Source organism: Rana temporaria, chromosome 5 (assembly GCF_905171775.1).
Source record: "Rana temporaria chromosome 5, aRanTem1.1, whole genome shotgun sequence".
NCBI classification, from domain to species: domain Eukaryota; kingdom Metazoa; phylum Chordata; class Amphibia; order Anura; family Ranidae; genus Rana; species Rana temporaria.
Window position 1 is genome coordinate 21915931 of NC_053493.1, and position 21299 is coordinate 21937229.

Here is a 21299-nt window from a genome sequence, read left to right on the forward strand (position 1 = left end):
TCCAACTGCACACTTAAAGGGAAAGTGCATCACTTAAAGAAGGGCCCCACCAAAAGCCAGCCAATATTAACTACCAGGCACCAGGTACTTTCCACCACCTTCAGGGGTACCCCCCCATACTAGAAACGTGTGCATCTGCCTGCTGTTGTAGTTGTATGCACAAGGTGTACACAAGGACCTCTTAGATTCTTCTGAACTGGTTGAAGTTTTTAGAGACTCTTGTTACCCGGGTGTAGTTTAATTTAGCGTTGCTATAACCCTTTGAGTGCCAGCTAGTGGGTAATCGACCATTTCACCCTACATGTTTATTGATGTATTCTTTATTTGTTTGCATTGCCCTAATAAATGTAATTGTTTTACCTCCAAGTTGTTGTGGCCTAATTTCTGTGCACAATTACAAGCCTACTAATTCTTGAGTTACACGGGTGTAAACAGCTTTAGTATTTGACTAAGTGTGTCAGTGTGGACTGAGCAGTTAGGAGAGTTGTGACAAAACAGAGGCCCGTCATCACCAGCAGCTCCTGCGGGGGTAAGTGCTACAGGGAGAATAATAACAGATATTGAGAATTACAACCAAAGTACAGGACAAGAGAAGCTGTGTACAGTAGGGTGACCAGACATCCCCAGTTTCAGGGGACTGTCCCCTGATTGAGGACACTGTCCCTGGACCAAGTCTGTCCCTGGTTTTGTCCCCGGATTGGATTTAATAGGGGGCAGGGACAATTTAAAAGACAATCAGTGCAGAATTAAAATAAAAAAAATAGAATTACCGTATTTATTGGGGTATAGCGCGCTCCCGCGTATAGCGCGCACCCCTAAAGTTGCCCCGAAATTCCTGTGAAAAAAAGATGTTTGTACTTACAGTTTGGTGTCTTGAACGTCGTCCATCGGCGGCCTCGTCGGGTCCGGCGTCCGTCTGCGGCTTCGGGTGTCCTCTTCGTCGGGTCCGGCGTCCTTCTGCGGCGTCCTCCTCGCTCGTTTCCCGCGCCGAGTTTGAATACTGCGCCGGCATATACCGAGCGCAGTACACTCGCGTATAGTTGGCAATGCTCGCGCTGACGTCCTGGACGTACAGGACGTGAGCGCGAGTGTAGCCGAGACTGCCCGACTATACACGAGTGTACTGCGCTCGGTATATGTCGGCGCAGTATTTAAACTTGGCGCGGGAAAGCGGATATCGGCGTATATTGCGCACCCAGGATTTTGCCCTGATTTTCAGGGCAAAATATTGCGTGGTATACGCCGATAAATACGGTACACACCCCCGCTCCGCCGTGCCTACTAGCATAGGCGGGTTGTATTTTCCCCATTATCTGTGCCCCTTTCTGATGATCATGTGCTGGTTGGAGCGGAGGGAATATTTCTTCAGTTTCGGGCGCATGCCCATTCAGCTCCGCTCGCATGTTCTTCTGCCTTGGCTCAAATCCTGGCCAGCCACCTGCCTATCTCCTTGCCTTCCCTGGCGGAGTGATCTTCCTCCGCTCCCCATCCAGTAGTACCTGGGGGCCGAAGAGTAAGACTTGAGAGGCTGTGAGGCGGGCGGCGACGGGCAGAGAGTCGCTGATTGTTGCCATTACTAGTAAAGAATAAATATGTCCCCGGATTTCATTTTAAAAATCTGGTCACCTTAGTGTACAGTGCAATGTCTGGTCTGTGTTTACACCCTCCCCCATCCAGGGTTCAAATTAGGCTTTGCCTCATCATACAAGGTGTTGTGCACCTCAAAGGTTAGAGATGACTGGTTCTCTTTATGGTATCACAGAAAATGATTGTGTAAATCATTGCAACTGTTCCAGATTGCTGTGTTTCCGAAGATCGGATCAAAGCGTGATAAGAGGATGTAAAATTAAATGTGACTAGTTGGAATTTTTTGTCCATTCATCATCACTCAACAGCCAACCGCAAAGTTTATAGGTTGGTCTGACCAGTATGCATGACTTGGCTGCCCTCGGGGCAGGAAGTCTGAAGAATGTTGCAGAGCATGTACCGAGAAACCCTTTCCATAAAGAAGTAAAGACTTTCATGTCTATCAACTACGCAGGCGCAACCAGTGGCAAGATGATTTTGGCCATTGGCAGGCCTGTAAGTAAATGGCCCTCCCAACGAATATAGTTCATTAGAAAGTCAGTTTTGATATTTTAGTTATAGACGTAGCCTGGTGTGCTAAATTGGCTCCTGGTTTCTCCAATAAATAAAAATTCCAACAGGGATGGTGCAAACCCCTTGTAATGGCCACAGCAGGTGTGCAGACCTAACTCAGCACAAAGGGCCAGATTCACAGACAAATACGTTGCGCAGCGGCGGCGTAACGTATCCCATTTACGTTACACCGCCGCAGGTTTACAGCGTAAGTGCCTGATTCACAAAGCACTTACCTGTAAACTTGCGGCGGTGTAACGTAAATCCGCTCGGCGCAAGCCCGCCTAATTCAAATGGGGCGGGCACCATTTAAATTAGGCGCGTTCCCGCGCCGAGCGTACTGCGCATGCTCCGTCCGTCAAATTACCCAATGTGCATTGCGCTAAATGACGTCGCAAGGACGTCATTGGTTTCGACGTTAACGTAAATGGCATCCAGCGCCATTCACGGACGACTTACGCAAACAACGTGAAATTTAAAATTTTGACGCGGGGACGACGGCCATACTTAACATTGCTTAGGCCACCTAAAGGGCATGCTTAGTTTTACGCGACGCATCTCTACGGAAACGACGTAAATTCAGATCGACGGGCAAAGCGGACGTTCGTGAATCGGCGTAACTAGTCATTTGCATATTCTACGCCGACCGCAATGGAATCGCCACCTAGCGGCCGGCCTAGAATTGCAGCCTAAGATCCGACGGTGTAACACAGTTACACCTGTCGGATCTTAGGGCTATCTATGCGTAACTGATTCTATGAATCAGTCGCATAGATACGACAATCGTATCTCAGAGATACGCCGTTGTATCTCTTTTGTGAATCTGGCCCAAAGATCTTACCAGGGGACATATAAAATAAACTGTTAGATGATTTAAAGGAGTTGTAAAGTCTGTAAAGGCTGAAATGACTATCTACAGGGTATAGAGACAAAGGCTCGGATTCACGTAGATCGGCGCATCTTTGTGCCGGCGTAGCGCATCTCATATGCGCTACGCCGACGTAACTCTGAGAGGCAAGTGCAGTATTCACAAAGCACTCGCTCCCTACGTTGCGCCAGCGTAACGTAAATTGGCCGGCGTAAGCCCACCTAATTCAAAGTAGGAAGGAAGTGGGCGTGACCCATTTAAATTAACCGTGACCTCATGTAAATGAAAGGGCCGAACAAACGGCGCATGCGCTCGCATGCTCAGAATCACGTCGCATATACTCCCTAAGATACGACGGCTCAATGCCTACGACGTGAACGTAACCTACGCCCAGCCCCATTCACGTACGACTTACGTAAACGACGTAAAATACGACGGCTGTCCATACCCTAACATGACTTTAGGTGGAATAACTTTACGCTGGACTTACGCCTTACGTAAACGGCGTAGATTACAGCGACGGGCGCAAGTACGTTCGTGAATCGGCGTATCTCGGTCATTTGCATATTCAACGCGTAAATCAATGGAAGCGCCCCTTGCGGCCAGCGTAAATATGCGCCCAAGATACGACGGCGTAGGAGACTTACGTCGGTCGGATCAAGCCAAAATTCAGGCGTATCTTGTATTGAGAATTAGGCGCACAGATACGACGGCGCATCCTGAGAACTTGCGCGGCGTATCAGAAGATACGTTGGCGTAAAACCTACGTGAATCTGGGCCATAATAGTTAACTGATTCCTTTTAAAAATGATTAAAAATAGATAAAAATCAATCATATAATGTACCTGTAGTTTCAGTTTCGTTTTTCATGCTTCTGTGAAGTACAGAGACACAGAGCCAATAGAGGGCAGTGATGGTTTGTAAAACGAAAGTGATTGGTTCTGAGGGGGTTTAAGACACACAGTAATCACACCTCCTTGATTAGTGCCACAGAGAGAAAGCTCCCATTACTTTTTTCATCAGGAAACAGAGGCCCGGATTCAGAAAGAAGATACGACGGCGTATCTCCTGATACGCCGTCGTATCTCTGAGTCCGGCCGTCGTATCTATGCGCCTGATTCATAGAATCAGTTACGCATAGATCTCCCTAAGATCCGACAGGTGTAAGTGACTTACACCGTCGGATCTTAGGCTGCAATCTCACGCTGGCCGCTAGGTGGCGCTTCCGTTTGTATACGCGAGGAATATGCAAATGAGGAGTTACGCTGATTTAGAAACGAACGACCGCCTTTTTTTTTATGTCGTTTGTGTTCGGCTTTTTCCGGCGTATAGTTACCCCTGCTATATGCGGCGTATCCTATGTTAAGTATGGCCGTCGTTCCCGCGCCGAGTTTTGAATTTTTTACGTCGTTTGCGTAAGTCGTTCGCGAACACGGATGGACGTAATTTACGTTCGCCGCGAAACCAATGACGTCCTAGCGACGTCATTTAGAGCAATGCACGCTGGGAAATTTTACGGACGGCGCATGTGCAGTTCGTTCGGCGCAGGGAAAGCGCCTGATTTAAATTTTACACGCCCCCTAGCCGCGGAATTTCAATTCCGCCGGGGATTTACGATACGCCGCCGCAAGTTTACAGGCAAGTGCTTTCTGAATAAAGCACTTGCCTCAAAAACTTGCAGCGGCGTAACGTAAATCAGATAGGTTACGCGGATCTAAAGATCCGCTCACCTATCTGAATCTAGCCCAGACTGTTCAGAACAGAGAAGGATTACAGCAACATCATAGCAAAAACGAACAATGAGGACATGAAAACAGGACTGCAGTAAGGTAAAGGAAGCTATTTAGCTAAAAAAATATTTTCCTTTAGTGACCCTTTAACCTTCTAGCATGTACCAAAAACTGAAATCAGTTTTGGGTAGACTTAAATGAGAAAAGTAACCAGTTATCTCAAAAAAAGAATCCACCACCTACTTTTGCTCAGCTTTCCTGTACTTTTGCCTGATTGCCCTGAATGTACAAAGCGATGGATTCTCTCCTTAGGCCTCATTTACACGAGGCGGATCCGTTGTCACGGAGTCCGTCAGCTCAGCAGAAGATTGTTCTGTTGATCTCCGCTGAGCTGGCGGATGACAGGTCCCTCTCTGCTCACTGAGTGGGGAGGGGCTTGTCGAGCGCCGCTGATTCCTATGGAGAGATCGGACGAAAACAGACAGCATGTCCGTTTTCATCAGATCTCACCCGATCCGATCCGCCAGGACGGATGGCGAACGTATCGCCATACGTCTGATTTTAGCGGATCGGACAGGATCGGATGTCAGCGGACATGGTCGCCATAGTAGGCGGTTCTTTCTGGGTTGGACCCTCCCGGTTGTGGATATGTAGATACTTTTTTTGCTTCTTTAGTCTCTTCTTTATGACAATTTTCATATCATGTTTGTACTACAATTTGTATTCATGCTGTATGGACCCCTGTCCGTTTTTATGAAAAACTATATTAATAAATTGGCGCTGTCCTTTTTACTCAATTACCTGTTTCCTTACTGTCTCAAAGTCCCTGAGCAGTTTTGTTGCAATATTTCTAATTATTCTTTAGTCACTTCAGCCCCGGAAGGATTTACCCCCTTAAAGACCAGGCCATTTTTTACGATACGACACATTGCGTTGCTTTAATTGACAATTGCGCGGTCGCGTGGCGTTGTACACGAACTAAATTGACGTCTTTTTCCCCCCACAAATAGAGCTTTCTTTTGGTGGTATTTGATCACCTCTGCAGTTTTTATATTTTGCGCTATAAACAAAAAAGACAGACAATTTTGAAAAATAAACAATATTTTTTTACTTTTTGCTATAATAAAAAACCAAAAAATAAACAAATTTCTTCCTCAGTTTAGGCCGATACGTATTCTTCTACATATTTTTGGTAATAAGCGTATAGTAATTGGTTTGTGCAAAAGTTATAGGGCCAGATCCACGTACATCCACGCCGGCGTAGCGCATCTCATTTACCATACGCCGCCGTAACTTAGAGAGGCAAGTGCTGTATTCTCAAAGCACTTGCGTCCTAAGTTGCGGTGTAGCGTAGCGTAAATGTGCCGGCAAAAGCGTGCGTAATTCACATTGTGAAGAGGTGGGCGTGTTTTATGCTAATAAATCGTGACCCGACGTGATTGACGTTTTAAACTAACGGCGCATGCGCCGTCCGTGGGGTATCCCAGTGCGCATGCGCAAAATCACGTCGCAAATAGTCGAGGCTTTCGACGTGAATGTAACTTACGCAAAGTCCTATTCGTGAACGATTTACGCAAACGACGCAAACAACGGAAAATTTGACGCTTTCCCGACGTCCATACTTAACATTGCGTACGCCTCATAGAGGCAGGGGTAACGTTCCGCCGAAAAAAGCCTTACGTAAATGACGTAAAAAAATGCGCCGGGCGGACGTACGTTTCAGGATTGGCGTATCTAGCTAATTTGCATACTCGACGCGGAAGCGCCACCTAGCGGCCAGCGTAAATATGCACCTTAGATCCGACGGCGTACTAAGATGTAAGTCAGTCAGATCTAGCCCAGATGTGGATACAAAACAAAGATACAACTGCGCATCATAGAACTTACGCGGCGTATCAATAGATACGCCGCCGTAAGTTCTTTGTGGAACTGGCCCATAGCGTCTACAAAATAGGGGATATAGTTATAGTATTTTTATTATAATTTTGTTTTACTAGTAATGGTGGTGATCAGCGATCTTTAGCTGGACTGCAACATTTCGGCGGACAGATCGGACACTTTTGACACTTTTTTGGGGCCACTGACATTTATACAGCAATCAGTGCTAAAAATAGCCACTGATTACTGTATAAATGTCAATGGCAGGGAAGGGTTTAACATTAGGGGGCGATGAAGGTGTTAAGTTTTCCCTAGGAAGGTGTTTCTAACTGTGGTGGGAGGGGACTGACTGGGAGTAGAGAGAGATCACTGTTCCTGATCACTAGGAACAGACAATCTCTCTCTATTTTCCTGTCAGAACGGGGATCTGTCTGTTTACATTAATAATAATAATCAGACACTCACCTGTCCAGCAAAGCGGATGCACGTAGCCTCTCTCCTCTCCACGGCGCCGGCATTCTAATGCCACGTACAGACGATCGGACATTCCGACAACAAAACCGTTTTTTTTTTTTCGACGGAATGTTGGCTCAAACTTGTCTTGCGAACACACGGTCACACAAATGTTGTCGGAAATTGCGAACGTCAAGAACGCAGTGACGTACAACACTACGACGAGCCGAGAAAAATTAAGTTCAATAGCCAGTGCGGCTCTTCTGCTTGAGTCTGAGCATGTGTGGAATTTTGTAAAATTGGAATTTTGGAAAATTGTGTACACACACTCTGAATTTCCAACAACAAGCTTTGTTGTCGGAAAATTTGAGAACCAGCTCTCAATTTTTTGTTGTCGGAAATTCCGACAGCAAATGTCCGATGGAGCCTACACACGGTCTGAATTTCCGACAACAAGCTCACATCGAACATTTGTTGTTGGAAATTCAGAGTGTATGTGTATGCGGCATTACTGTGGTGGCCCGGCTGTGGCTTCACAGACGGGCGCGCACTGCACATGAGCGAGCTGGTCTGCGCGTTATGAATGGCCGTGCAATCTTCTGGGATCTGTGACGTGTCCCAGAATATTGGAGGGAGGAAGGGGGGAGAGGTGTTTACATTGATAGATCCTTGTTCTGGCTCTGTGTTGAGCAATCGCGGGTGGCCGGCGGACATCGCAGTCACTGGTTCATGTGCATTGCCTCTTGCGACGCGCACGTGCCTGCTATCGCTCTTAAAGTGGCCGATGTACAGCTACGGTGATTTGCGCAGCCATGCCAATCTGTCGCAGTATAATGATGGCGGCTGGTCGGAAAGCGGTTAAAGGTAGGTGTGATGACCAGGTTGTAAGAAGGCATTAGAATAGTTTGTCCACTAGTTAGCACCCTCGTCTAGGATATAAATAGTGGGATGAGTTTGAGAGAGAGGAAGTTCTGGCGGAGAGTTTGAGAAGATAGGAGTAATTCTGACTTGGTTTGCGAGTGTTGACTCACAAGACGAGCAGAATTCAAGCTAAATAGGCCTGCAGTACCTCATTTGGCTTGAGGTATGGGGGCGCAGAAGCCGAACAGAGCCGAAAATAGGCCTGCAGTACCTCATTTGGCCTGAGGTACGGGGGCGTAGAAGCCGAACAGAGCCGAAAATAGGCCTGCAGTACCTCATTTGGCCCGAGGTACGGGGTGCAGGAGCCGAGAAAAGCCAAACATTGGCCTGCAGTATCTCATTTGCCCTGAGGTATGGGGGCGCAGGAAACGAGCCAAAGTGTCCTCAGGCCTTTCCGGCCGTTTTCGGCGCTCTCTGGCACCCCCCAACTCTGGAATTGCATCCCATTGAAGTCAATGCAGAACTAATTATTTTCGTTTCCATTAACTTCAATGGGAAAACTCGCTTTGATATGCGAATACTTTGGATTACGAGCCTTCTCCTGGAACGGATTATGCTCGTAATCTGAAGTTCAACTGTAAATTGTTTGAAAAAATGATTGTTTCATGAACAAAAGTGTCCCAGTGCTGCGGATGGAGGCAAAACTATTGATAATTCTCCTCCTGGGTAATCAGTGCGTGTATTGCCGTGTACACACAATCGGAATTTCCGATGGAAAACTGACTTTTTCTATAGGAAATTCCGACCGTGTATGCCCCATCGGAGAAATTCCATCGGAATTTCCGATGAATTCCATCGGAGTTTAAATATAGAACATGTTCTATTTTACTCAGATGGAATTCGTCGTAATTCCGATGAGCTTTTGGTCGGGCAAAAACCTAATCGTGTGTACGCCGCATAAGACCACCATAACGCACCGCAACTGCCAGCTAAGTGGTCAACCTTGACAAGTCACGTTAAATTTGCCATGGCGTGTGTAGCGGTGTATTGTACGAGTTACCGTATTTATTGGGGTATTGCACGCTCCGGCGTAAAGCACGCACCCCTAAAGTGGACCCGCATTCCTGTAAAAAAAACATTTTAGTACTTACAGTTTTGGTGTCTTGCGCGGCGTCCATCGGCGGCCTCGTCGGGTCCGGCATCCGTCTGCGGCTTCGGTGGTGTCCTCCTCGTCGGGTCCGGTGTCCTTCTGCGGTGTCCTCCCCACTCGATCCCCGCTTCCCGCGCTGAGTTTGAACTACTGCGCCGGCATATACTGAGCGCAGTACACTCGTGTATAGTCGGGCAGGCTCGGCTCCTCTTGCGGTCGCGTCCTGTACGTCCAGGACGTGACCGCGAGAGGAGCTGAGCCTGCACGACTATACACGAGTGTACTGCGCTCGGTATATGCCGGCGCAGTAGTTCAAACTCGGCGCGGGAAGCGGGTATCGGCGTATATCGCGCACCCACGATTTTGCCCTGAATTTCAGGGCAAAAAAGTGCGCGGTATACGCCAATAAATACGGTAATAACAACCACACATATTCACCCTGCTGCCAGACATCCATACGTCACACTGGTAGACAATGAAAAGTCTTTTGCTTTGTTTTTTGTTTTATCTGGGGGATTGAACTTGGTTGGGGGAAGGGATATGGGATGCCCATATAACAAATTGGTATTTGTCATGTTAGAGCAGATCCAGCTTTACAGGGACAAATGGTTTACTAATGATCTCGACAAATGATATAGTGGTTCATACGTTACACTCCTCAGATGGGATAAAATGGCGGACCCTAATCTGATTCCTGACAGACTTTTCACCTCAGAACTTTCCCGCCTCGCTCCTCTTCACTCTCCCTGCAGATCTTTACCTCAGGACACTTCTTCTCCTGCACATCACTTTCCTGTCACAGATTAGTACTCCTGTCACGTAATCTTCAGCCCACTAGGCCTCACTCTGAATAAGTCCTAGTAGTTTCAATTGATGATGCTGAATGCAGTACCCCTTTTTGTGGCCGCTCCAGCCGATGTCTTGGGTCCTGATTTGATAGATTGATAGCATCGCAGCCATTGGCTCCCGCTGCTGTCAATCAAATCAAATGACGCAGGAGTCGAGGCCTGCTGTCTGTGTCAATGGATGCAGCAGCAGGACACGGGAGCGCGCCCGCACAATCGCCCCACGAGGGAGATCGCTTCTCCGACTGGGCACTTGAGAAGAGGAGGAGCCAGGAGCACCGTTGAGGAACCTGAGAAGAGGAGGATTGGGGGCCACTCTGTACAAAACCAACTGCACAGAGGAGGTAAGTATGACATGTTTTTTGTTTTTGCTTTTTTAACCACTTCCCGACCGCCGCATGTACATATTCGTCGGCAGAATGGCACGTACAGACACATTGGCGTACCTGTACGTCCCTGCCTAGACGTGGGTCGGGGGTCCGATCGGGACCCCCCCGCTACATGTGGCTGTCGGATTCCCGCGAGGGAGCGATCCGGGACGACGGCGTGGCTATTCGTTTATAGCCGCTCCATCGCGAACGCTCCCCGGAGCTGAAGAACGGGGAGAGCCGTGTGTAAACCCCCCTACAGTTGTAAACACACACTAGGTGAACCCTAACTCCTACAGCGCCCCCTGTGGTTAACTCCCAAACTGCAACTGTAATTTTCACAATAAACAATGCAATTTAAATGCATTTTTTGCTGTGAAAATGACAATGGTCCCAAAAATGTGTCAAAATTGTCCGAAGTGTCCGCCATAATGTCGCAGTCACGAACAAAATCGCTGATCGCCGCCATTAGTAGTAAAAAATAAAAAATAAAACTATCCCCTATTTTGTAAACGCTATAAATTTTGCGCAAACCAATCGATAAACGCTTATTGCGATTTTTTTTCCAAAAATAGGTAGAAGAATACGTATCGGCCTAAACTGAGGAACATTTTTTTTTTTATATATATATGTTTTTGGGGATATTTATTATAGCAAAAAGTAAAAAATATAGAATTTTTTTCAAAATTGTCGCTCTATTTTTGTTTATAGCGCAAAAAATAAGAACCGCAGAGGTGATCAAATACCACCAAAAGAAAGCTCTATTTGTGGTGAAAAAAGGACGCCAATTTTGTTTGGGAGCCACGTTGCACGACCGCGCAATTGTCTGTTAAAGCGACGCAGTGCCGAATTGTAAAAACCCCTTGGGTCATTTAGCAGCATATTGGTCGGGCCCTTAAGTGGTTAACTGAACGTTTACATATAATTTAAGCTATGAGACCCCTCTTTTTTTGACTGAGACCAATGAGTGGCTTGGATGTATGACACCATAGCACGGTAATTGGCCACTGGCCAGTCAAATAGTCTAAGGAGGCCTCCCTATAGATAGTGAAAATGTCTATATATGTGTGGCTCCCAGATGTAACAGATTCATGCATGTACTCATGATGGGGCATGGCAGGTCCAGATCTCCAGAGAGAAAAATCTCCCTGCAAGAAGTGCCCCCCATCGAATAGTGCCCGCACATGCGCAGGAGGCAGCAGCACTCCAGCTGAGTTGCTGATAAGCTGAAGTGACGTAATCGCACATTGTAGGAGGTATCTCTCAATGTCAGATCTGCAAATCAGCGGTTGTGCTGTGATGTACGGCGCATGCGCCGTTCGTCCCGGGCACTATTAGATGGGGGCACCTCACCGGACCAAGATGCGAGGAAGCTTTGGAGTTGGAGTTGGGATTGCATACTGTGCATAACACACCTTTAAACCCTGCACTCTGTACATAGCTTATTCCTGAACCTTGCACTCTGTACGTAGTGCATTCCTAAACCCTGCACTTTGTATGTAGTCCACCCCTAAATCTTGCACTCTGTACGTAGCATATTCCTGAACCCTCCACTCTGTATGTAGTGTATTCGTGAACCCTGCACTCTGTACTTAGCAGATTCCTGAACCCTGCACTCTGTACATAGTGTATTACTGAACCCTGTACCTAGCATATTCCTGAACCCTGCATTCTGTAAGCAGTGTACTACTTAACCCTGCACTCTGTACGTAGTGCACCCCTAAATCATTCACTCTGTACATAATGCACCCCTAAATCCTGCACTCTGTAGGTAGTGCACCCCTAAATCCTGCACTCTGTATGTAGTGCACCCCTAAATCCTGCACTCTAGTTAGCGCACCCCTAAATTCTGCACTCTGTACGAAGAGCACCCCTAAATCCTGCTCTCTGTACTCAGCATTTTCCTGAACCCTGCACTCTATATGTAGTGCATTCCTGAACCCTGCATTCTGTATGTGGCGCACCCTGAATCTTGCACTCTGTACGTAGAATATTCCTGAGCCCTTCACTCTGTATGTAGTGTATTCCTGAACCCTGCACTCTGTACATAGCATATACTTGAACCCTGTATTCTGTAAGCAGTGTATTCATGAACCCTGCACTTCCTACATAGCGCACCTCTATATCATGCACTCTGTACATAGCGTATTCCTATACCCTGGACTCTGTACGTAGCGCACCCCTAAAACCTGCACTCTGTATGTAGTGCACCCCTAAATCCTGCACTATGTACGTACCGTATTCCTGAATTCTGCACTCTGTACGAAGCACACCCCTAAATTCTGCACTCTGTATGTAGAACGCCCCTAAACCCTGCATAGGACACCCCTGGAACTGCACTCTGTATGTAGCGGATTCCTGAACCCTGCACTCTGTACGTAGCACACCCCTAAATCCTGCACTCTGTACATAGCACATTCCTGAGCCCTGCACACTGTACGAAGCGCACCCCCAAAATCCTGCACTCTGCATGTAGCGCACCCCTAAATCATGCACTCTGTATGTAGCGTATTTATGAACACTGCACTCTGTACATAGCGCACCCCTAAAACCTGCACTCTGTATGTAGTGCACCCCTGAATTCAGCACTCTGTAGGTAGCGTATTCCTGAAACCTGCACTCTGCACGAAGCACACCCCTAAATTCTGCACTCGGTATGAAGTGGACCCCTAAATCCTGCACTCTGTACGTAGCGTATTCCCGAACCCTGCACTCTGTACGTTACACACCCCTAAATCCCGCACTCTGTATGTAGCATATTCCTGAGCCCTGCATTCTGTACGAAGCTCACCCCTAAATCCTGCACTCTGCATGTAGAGCACCCCTAAACCCTGCACTCTGTATGTAGTTTATTCTTGAACTCTGCACTCTATACAAAGCGCAGCCCTAAATCCTGGACTCTGTACAAAATGCACCCCTAAAACCTGCACTCTGTACACAGTGCACCCCTAAATCCTACACTCTGTATGTAGCATCTTCCTGAACCCTGCACCCTATACGAAGCACACCCCTAAATTTTTCACTCTGTATGTAGCGCACCCCGAAACCCTGTACCCTATGCATAGGGCACCCCTGAACTCTACACTCTGTACGTAGCGGACCCCTGAACTCTGCACTGTGTACGTAGTGCACCCCTGAACTCTGCACTGTTTACGTAGAGCACCCCAGATACATTAAGCCCTGTGAGGGCAATCATCCTGCTAATGCGGCCCGCAATGAAATCGCGTTTGACACTTTTTCAGGCTCTTGGATTGTGGTTTGTGTGTACTATGAGGTGGCGACACTACTATACCCGAAGCTAAGACATAGGGCCAGATTCTGAAAGGACTTACGACGGCGCAGCGCCATGTACGCCGTCGTAAGTCCTAATCCGACCCGTGGTATCTATGCGCCCAATGTTAAAGTGGAGGTTCACCCTCAAAAAAAATTCTGACATCACACGGAGTTGAGCCATCCTACCGACAGAATGCCGGTGTTTTTTCTTTTCCTCAGCACATACCTCGTTATCAGGATTTTCACCTCACGGCATTCCCGCGGGAGTGGGCGTTCCCAAGCACTGCCTGTGATTGACAGGCTTCCGAACGGCGCATACTGCGCGTCACAGGTTGCTGAAAAAACCCGAACGTCGGTGCGGCTCTATACAGCGCCTGCGCACCGACGTTCGGGTTCTGTCGGCAACCTGTGACGCGCAGTATGCGCCGTTCGGAAGCCTGTCAATCACAGGCAGTGCTTGGGAACGCCCAGTCCCGCGGGATTGCTGTGAGGTGAAAATCCTGATAACGAGGTATGTGCTGAGGAAAAAAAAAAAACACCGGCATTCTGTCGGTAGGATGGCTCGACTCCGTGTGATGTCAGAAATGTTTTTAAAGGGTGAACCTCCACTTTAAGTATGGCCGTCGTTCCCGCGTCGAAATTTTAAAAAGTTCTGTCGTTTGCGTAAGTCGTCCGTGAATGGGGCTGGACGTCATTTACGTTGACGTCGAAACCAATGACGTCCTTGCGGCGTACTTTGGAGCAATGCACACTGGGAAATTCCACGAACGGCGCATGCGCCGTTCGGGAAAAACGGCAATCACGTCGGGTCACAGTAGATTTACACAAAACACGCCGCCCTGATCCAAATTTGAATTAGGCGGGCTTGCGCCGGCCGATTTACGCTACGCCGCCGCAACTTACGGAGCAAGTGCTTTGAGAATACAGCACTTGCCCGTCTAAGTTGCGGAGGCGTAACGTAAATCAGATACGTTACGCCCGCACAAAATTGCGCCGATGTACGAGATTCTGGTCCATAAAGTTCTGGCTGGGGGGGGGGCACTTTACAAACTTTGGCCTCTCTGAAAATTTCAAGGGGCACGTTCATAGTGATATTTAGGTAGATTCAGTAAGAGTTAGGCCGACTTATCAGTAGATAAGCCGACCTAACTTAGAATCTACGCCGACTTATGTTTAAGCGCATGCTCAAACAGAGATACGCTTAAACATATCTAAGATACGACGGCTTGCACCGTCCTATCTTAGATTGCAATATTTTGGATGGCCACTAGGTGGCGCTTCCATTGCGGTCGGCGTAGAATATGTAAATGAGGAGATACGCCGATTCACAAACGTACGCCCGGCCGACGCAGTACTTTTACGCCGTTTACGTAAGAGATAGGCCGCGTAAAGTTAGAGCTAGGCTCTATTGGAATAGTAATGTCAAGTATGGCCGCCGTTCCCGCGTCGAAATTCAAATTTTTTACGTCGTTTGCGTAAGTCGTCCGTGAATCGGGATTTACGTCGTTTACGTCCACGTCAAAATCAATAGGCCCGTGCGGCGTACTTAGCCGCAGTGCACACTGAGAAATGTAGGCGCCCGGCGCATGCGCAGTAAAAAAAACGTAAAAAACGTGAGGTCAATCGCCATTAACATAAAACACGCCCCCCTCAAACACATTTGAATTAGGCGCCCTTACGCCCGCCGATTTAGGCTACGCCGACGTAACTTAGCAGGTAAGTACATTGGGCCATATTCTGAGTATAGTTACGATGGAGTATCTCAGGATACTCCATCGTATCTCTCTTTTTTGGGCCGCGTATCTATGCGAGTGATTCTTAGAATCATTTTCGCATAGATACGCTTAAGATCCGACATGTGTAAGTCACTTACACTGTCGGATCTTAAATGTAATTACTCCGCCGGCCGCTAGGTGGCGTTTACGTTCAGGTCTCATTTGTTTATGCAAATGAGCCTGATACGCCGATTCACGAACGAAATCGCGTCGCGTAACCGTCGCTAACGTTGTTTGCGTAGGCGTAAGGTTACCCCTGCTATATGAGGGGTAACCTTACGCCAGTCCCACGTAGGCCATGTTAAGTATGGTGTTGGGTCCGCGTCGTGTTTTCCCGTCGGGTACGTCGTTTTACTAAGTCGTCCGCGAATACGACTTTACGTCAATGACGCACACGTCGGCGTCATTGACGTTTTACACCGAGAACTGGAGCATGCGCACTGGGCTATTTTAAGCCCGGCGCATGCGCAGTTCGTTCGAATCGGGGGCGCGCTTAATTTAAATACAAGCCGCCCCCTTGGATATACGCGGGGATACGCCGGGCCAATTACACTACGCCGCCCCAAACTACGGAGCAAGTGTTTGGGGAATACGGCACTTGCTCCTGTAGGTTAGGGCGGCGGAGTGTAAATGGCTTACGCGCCGCCCGCCTACTTTCTACCAGAATATGGCCCATGGTGAATCATGTACTTGCCTCGCTAACTTACGGCGGTGTAGCTTAAATTCCTTAAGCTACGCCGCCGCAAAGTTACACCAACGTACCTGAATCTAGCTAACTGTTTTTATGAGGAAGGTAGGCCGTGCATCTGACTGAACAGATAATCGCTTTCCTCACACACTCTGATACTTTAACAATTCGGTGAGGAGGGGGAATGTTTTGTAAAACACACAAGCCTCGGGCACGGTGGCGTTGTTGTTGTCCCAGAGGCAGAGAGTGGGCTTGTCCTCCTCACAGAGGCCTGCCTAGGTTTGGCTTGTTTTCCAGGCCTGGCTTCCATGTGACCCTTTCTGGAATTTTTGTGAATGAAGCTCTATAGCTGAGAGAGCCTGGAGGCAGATCTGGGCTGAGAGTCTATGAATAAACACATCAATCAGATTAGAAAAACACAGGCCGCCATTGGCTGAGCGGCCCAGGCAGACTGGACGCCGTCCAAACCCCGCCTGGGTTACCCGGGCAACCAATCCTGCTCAGGCCGCTCCAGACGTTGCCTGCAAACTGTTGATCACGTTACAAGAGGCGGGGAGGCTGGATACTTAATATCTCCCTTTCAGAAAATCACTGAGCATGCATGGAAAAAAAAAAAATGTTCTGCAAACTGTGCAAACCTTGTGCAGGCCTCAAGTCAGCCCTTGCAACCTGTGGCTCTCTGGGTTTTGTGGAACTACAGGTCCCAGCGATGCGTTTGGCTATGAACTGTAATTGTACTTTGCCCATTTTACATTGTAAAGTGCTGCGTAAACTGTTAGTGCTACATAAATCCTGTATAATAATAATAATAACAATGAGAAAGGCCTGGACACAGAAAATGTCAGCCCTTGCAACATGTGGCTCTCTGGGTTTTGTGGAACTACAGGTCCCAGCATGCGGCGAAGTGCTGGGCTATGAGATGCACACACGGCAAAAGGCGCAGACACATAAAATTTCGCTTTTGCAAACCTTGCGCAGTCCCTGACTCAACCCTTGCAGCCAGTGGTTGTCAGGGTGTTGTGGAACTACAGGTCCCAGCGATGTGTTTGGCAATGAACTGTATTGTAATTGTACTGTCCCCATTTTACATTGTAAACTGTTAGTGCTACATAAATCCTGTATAATAATAATAATAATGAGAAAGGCCTGGACATAGAAAATGTCAGCACTTGGAACCTGTGGCTCTCTGGGTGTTGTGGAACTACAGGTCCCAGCAATGCGTTTGCTGCTAATTGTATTGTAATTGTACTGTCCCCACTCTACATTGTAAAGCGCTAAGTAAACTGTTAGTGCTACATAAATCCTGTATAATAATAATAACAATGAGTCCTGGATACAGAAAATGTCAGCACTTGGAACCTGTGGCTCTCTGGGTTTTGTGGAACTACAGGTCCCAGCATGCGGTGAAATGCTGGGCTATGAGATGAACACACGGCAAAGGGCTCTGACACAGAAAACTTCCTTTTTTTGCAAATCTTCTGCAGGCCCCCGAGTCAGCCCTTGGAACCTGTGGCTCTCTGGGTTTTGTGGAACTACAGGTCCCAGCATGCAGCGAATGCCCTTGTGCATCAAAAATGCACGTGCTTTGAAAGGCTCTGAGGCATCAAAATGTCCCCTTTTGCAAACCTTGCGCAGTCCCTGACTCAACCCTTGCAGCCAGTTGTTGCCAATGGTGTTGTGGAACTACAGGTCCCAGCAATGCGTTTGGCTGTGAACTGTATTGTAATTGTACTGTCCCCACTCTACATTGTAAAGCGCTGCGTAAACTGTTAGCGCTACATAAATCCTGTATAATAATAACTCCTTGACACAGAACATGTCCCTTGCAAAACTTGTGCAGGGGTCCGCCCTTGGAACCTGTGGCTCTCTGGGTTTAGTGGAACTACAGGTCCCAGCATGCAGCGATGCGTTTGGCTATGAGAAAGGCCTTAACACAGAAAATGCCTCTTTTGCATATCTTGCGCATGCCCAGAGTCAGCCCTTGCAACCTGTAGCTCTATGGATGTTGTGGAACTACAAGTCCCAGCATGCGGCAAAGACGTGCTGGGCTATGCATGTCAGAGCAAAAGGCTCTGATGAATTAAATGGTCCCTCTTGCAAACCTTGCACAGGACCTGTGTCAGCCTTTACAGCCCGTGGCTATCAGGGTGTTGTGGAACTACAGGTCCCAGCATGCAGTGAAGTGTTGGGCTATGAGATGAACACACGGCCAAAGGCTCGGACACAGAAGGCGTCCCTTTTGCAAATCTTGTGCCGGTCCCCAGTCAGCCCTTGGAACCTGTGGCTCTCCGGGTTTTGTGGAACTACAAGTCCCAGCGTGCAGCGAATGCCCTCATGCATCAAATATGCATGTGCTTCAAAAGGCTCTGATGCATCAAAATGTCCCCTATGCAAAGCCAGTCCCTGGCTCAACCCTTGCAGCCAGTGGTTCTGGTGCTGTGGAACTACAGGTCCCAGCATGCGTTGATGCGTTTGGCTATGAACTGTATTGTAATTGTACTGTCCCTCCTCTACATTGCAAAGCGCTGTGTAAACTGATGGCACTACATAAATCCTGTATAACAACAATAATAACAATAATCGCCCTAGATTGTAAGCTCCTTGAGGGCAGGGACTGATGTGAATGTACATTGTATATGTAAAACGCTGCGTAAATTGACGGCGCTATATAAGTACCTAAATAATAATAATAATAATAGTGAGAAAGGCCTGGACACAGATTTCCCTTCTTTAGTATCAGTGGAAGGAATAGTGCCCTATTGTTGGTGTCAGTGGGAGGAATAGCGCCCCATCATTGGTGTCAGTGGGGAGGAATGGTAACCCATCATTGGTGTCAGTGGGGAGGAATGGTAACCCATCATTGGTGTCAGTGGGAGGAATAGTGACCCATCATTGGTGTCAGTGGGAGGAATAGTGACCCATCATTGGTGTCAGTGGGAGGAATAGTGACCCATCATTGGTGTCAGTGGGAGGAATGGTAACCCATCATTGGTGTCAGTGGGGAGGAATGGTAACCCATCATTGGTGTCAGTGGGAGGAATAGTGACCCATCATTGGTGTCAGTGGGAGGAATAGTGACCCATCATTGGTGTCAATGGGAGGAATAGTGCCCCGTCATTGGTGTCAGTGGGAGGAATGGTAACCCATCATTGGTGTCAGTGGGAGGAATAGTGCCCCATCATTGGTGTCGTTGGCAGGATTAGTTAGGGAGGGGTGGTGTCCCATCATTGGTGTCAGTAGGAGGAATAGTGTCCCATCATTGGTGTCAGTGGGAGGGATGGTGTCCCATCATTGGTGTCAATGGGAGGAATAGTCATTAGTTTCAATGGGAGGAATAGTGTCCAATCATTGGTATCAGTGGGAGGAATAGTGCCCCATCATTGGTGTCAGTGGGAGGAATAGTGTCCCTTCATTGGTGTCAGTGGGAAGAACGGTGTCCTATCACTGGTATCAATGGAAGAAATAATTCCCCTGTTGTTTGTGTCAATGGCAGGAACTACACCCCACTGTTGCTGACAATGGGCGGAATAATGCCACAAGGGCCGGATAAAAGCAAGATAAGGGCCACATCCGGCCCCCGGGGCCGCAGATTGGAGACCACTGGTTTAGCACATAGTGATATCTCAAAGTGATAGATCTGCCAGTAGTAATGAGCACTTTCGGCATTCATCTAAATATCGCCCTACGCAGGCCTGGGCACCAAATGTAACCTACCCCACCCTCTGAACAATCCAATCAGTGGCCCTCTTTTAAGTGTAGCACTGTGTTTTTAATGTGAAACCCTTTTATGATTATTATTACTATTATTATTATAATGCAGGATTTATATAGCGGCAACAGTTTGTGCAGCGCTTTACAACATAAAGGGAGACATTACAGCAACAATACAATTCAATACAAGAGGGTTAGGATGCATTCATTGACCCACAGAGATTACCAAAAATCTAAAGTGGTCAATTCTAAGAAAATTCTAAAAATTCTGAATACGATTTCCAAAAACTAATCCCGAATACAAATTGAATGAATCAACCGAATTTAACGAAATTAAATAACTAGATTAACAAATCGAAATAAAACGAAACACATTTTTTTTGTCATGCACATGTCTAGTTTTTATCATCGTTAATCTACACTCCGATTTTTGTAGTGATGACGGTTTGGTCCCTTTGACGTAGTTGGCCAACATTAACATGTAGTTCAAATTTTTAAAAAAAATCTAAAATTTCACCTAAATGGACTTTCGTGAAGCCATTGCGTGTATTTAGGGGGCTCTACCCAACAGACGCCTCACCACTTTTTGGTCAGGTTTAATGGTGATCTCCTACTTTTTTTTTTTAACCCCTTTGCGCCTAAAGGGTAACACAAATGTTAATGCCTAAACCCGATTTTGCAACTTTAGCCTGTGTTAGTAAAACCACAAATATAATCACAACTACCGTATTTATCGGGGTATACCGCGCGCCGGCGTATAACGCGCACTCCAAATTTAGGAAGGTAGTTTAAGGGAAAAAAAAACGTACATTTTTGTCCATCGGCGGCTTTGTCCGGCGTCCGTCTGCGGCCTTGTGCGTGGTCTGTCCAGCCTTGTGGGTGTCCGTCTGCGGCCTTGGAGGTGTTCGTCTGCGGCTTCCTCACGGGGTCCGTCCAGTCCATCCGCACCTTGCTCGGGGTTGCAGCGGTGTTCGTTTTTGAATTAGGCGCTTCGGCCGAGCCAAGAGGAGCCGGATTTCCTGTGTTCGGCTCCTCTCGGCTTGTCTCGGCTCCTCTCGCGTGGCTGCGGGCAGGGCCCAGCGTGGCCAAGCCTAGCCGAGTGCGCAGTACACTCAGCTCGGCTGTAGGCTGCGGCGCTCGGCTCCTCTTGGCTTGTCTCAACTCCCCTCGCGTGGCTGTGGGCGGAGCCGAGCCTAGCCGAGTGCGCAGTACACTCGGCTCGGTCTATTTCGGCGGCGCCCGGGAACAGCAGTATCGACGTACATCGCGCACCCATGATTTCCCCCTGATTTTAAGGGGGAAAAAGTGCGCGGTATACGCCGATAAATACGGTACTTTGTGCATCCGGGTAAATTATACCGTGTTTTTATTATAAAAGATGACCTGGTCTGGAAGTGGCTAAAGTGGTTAATAAAATACTGACCCTGACCTTTGACCCTGGCCTTGACCCAAACACTAACCCCGGCACTGACCTAGATTAAACCTTTATCTAGGTATTTAAAAAAAAAAGTGCTAGGAGCACGCCCATGTTAGTACAGTTATTTTCCCTGCTGTGGAATT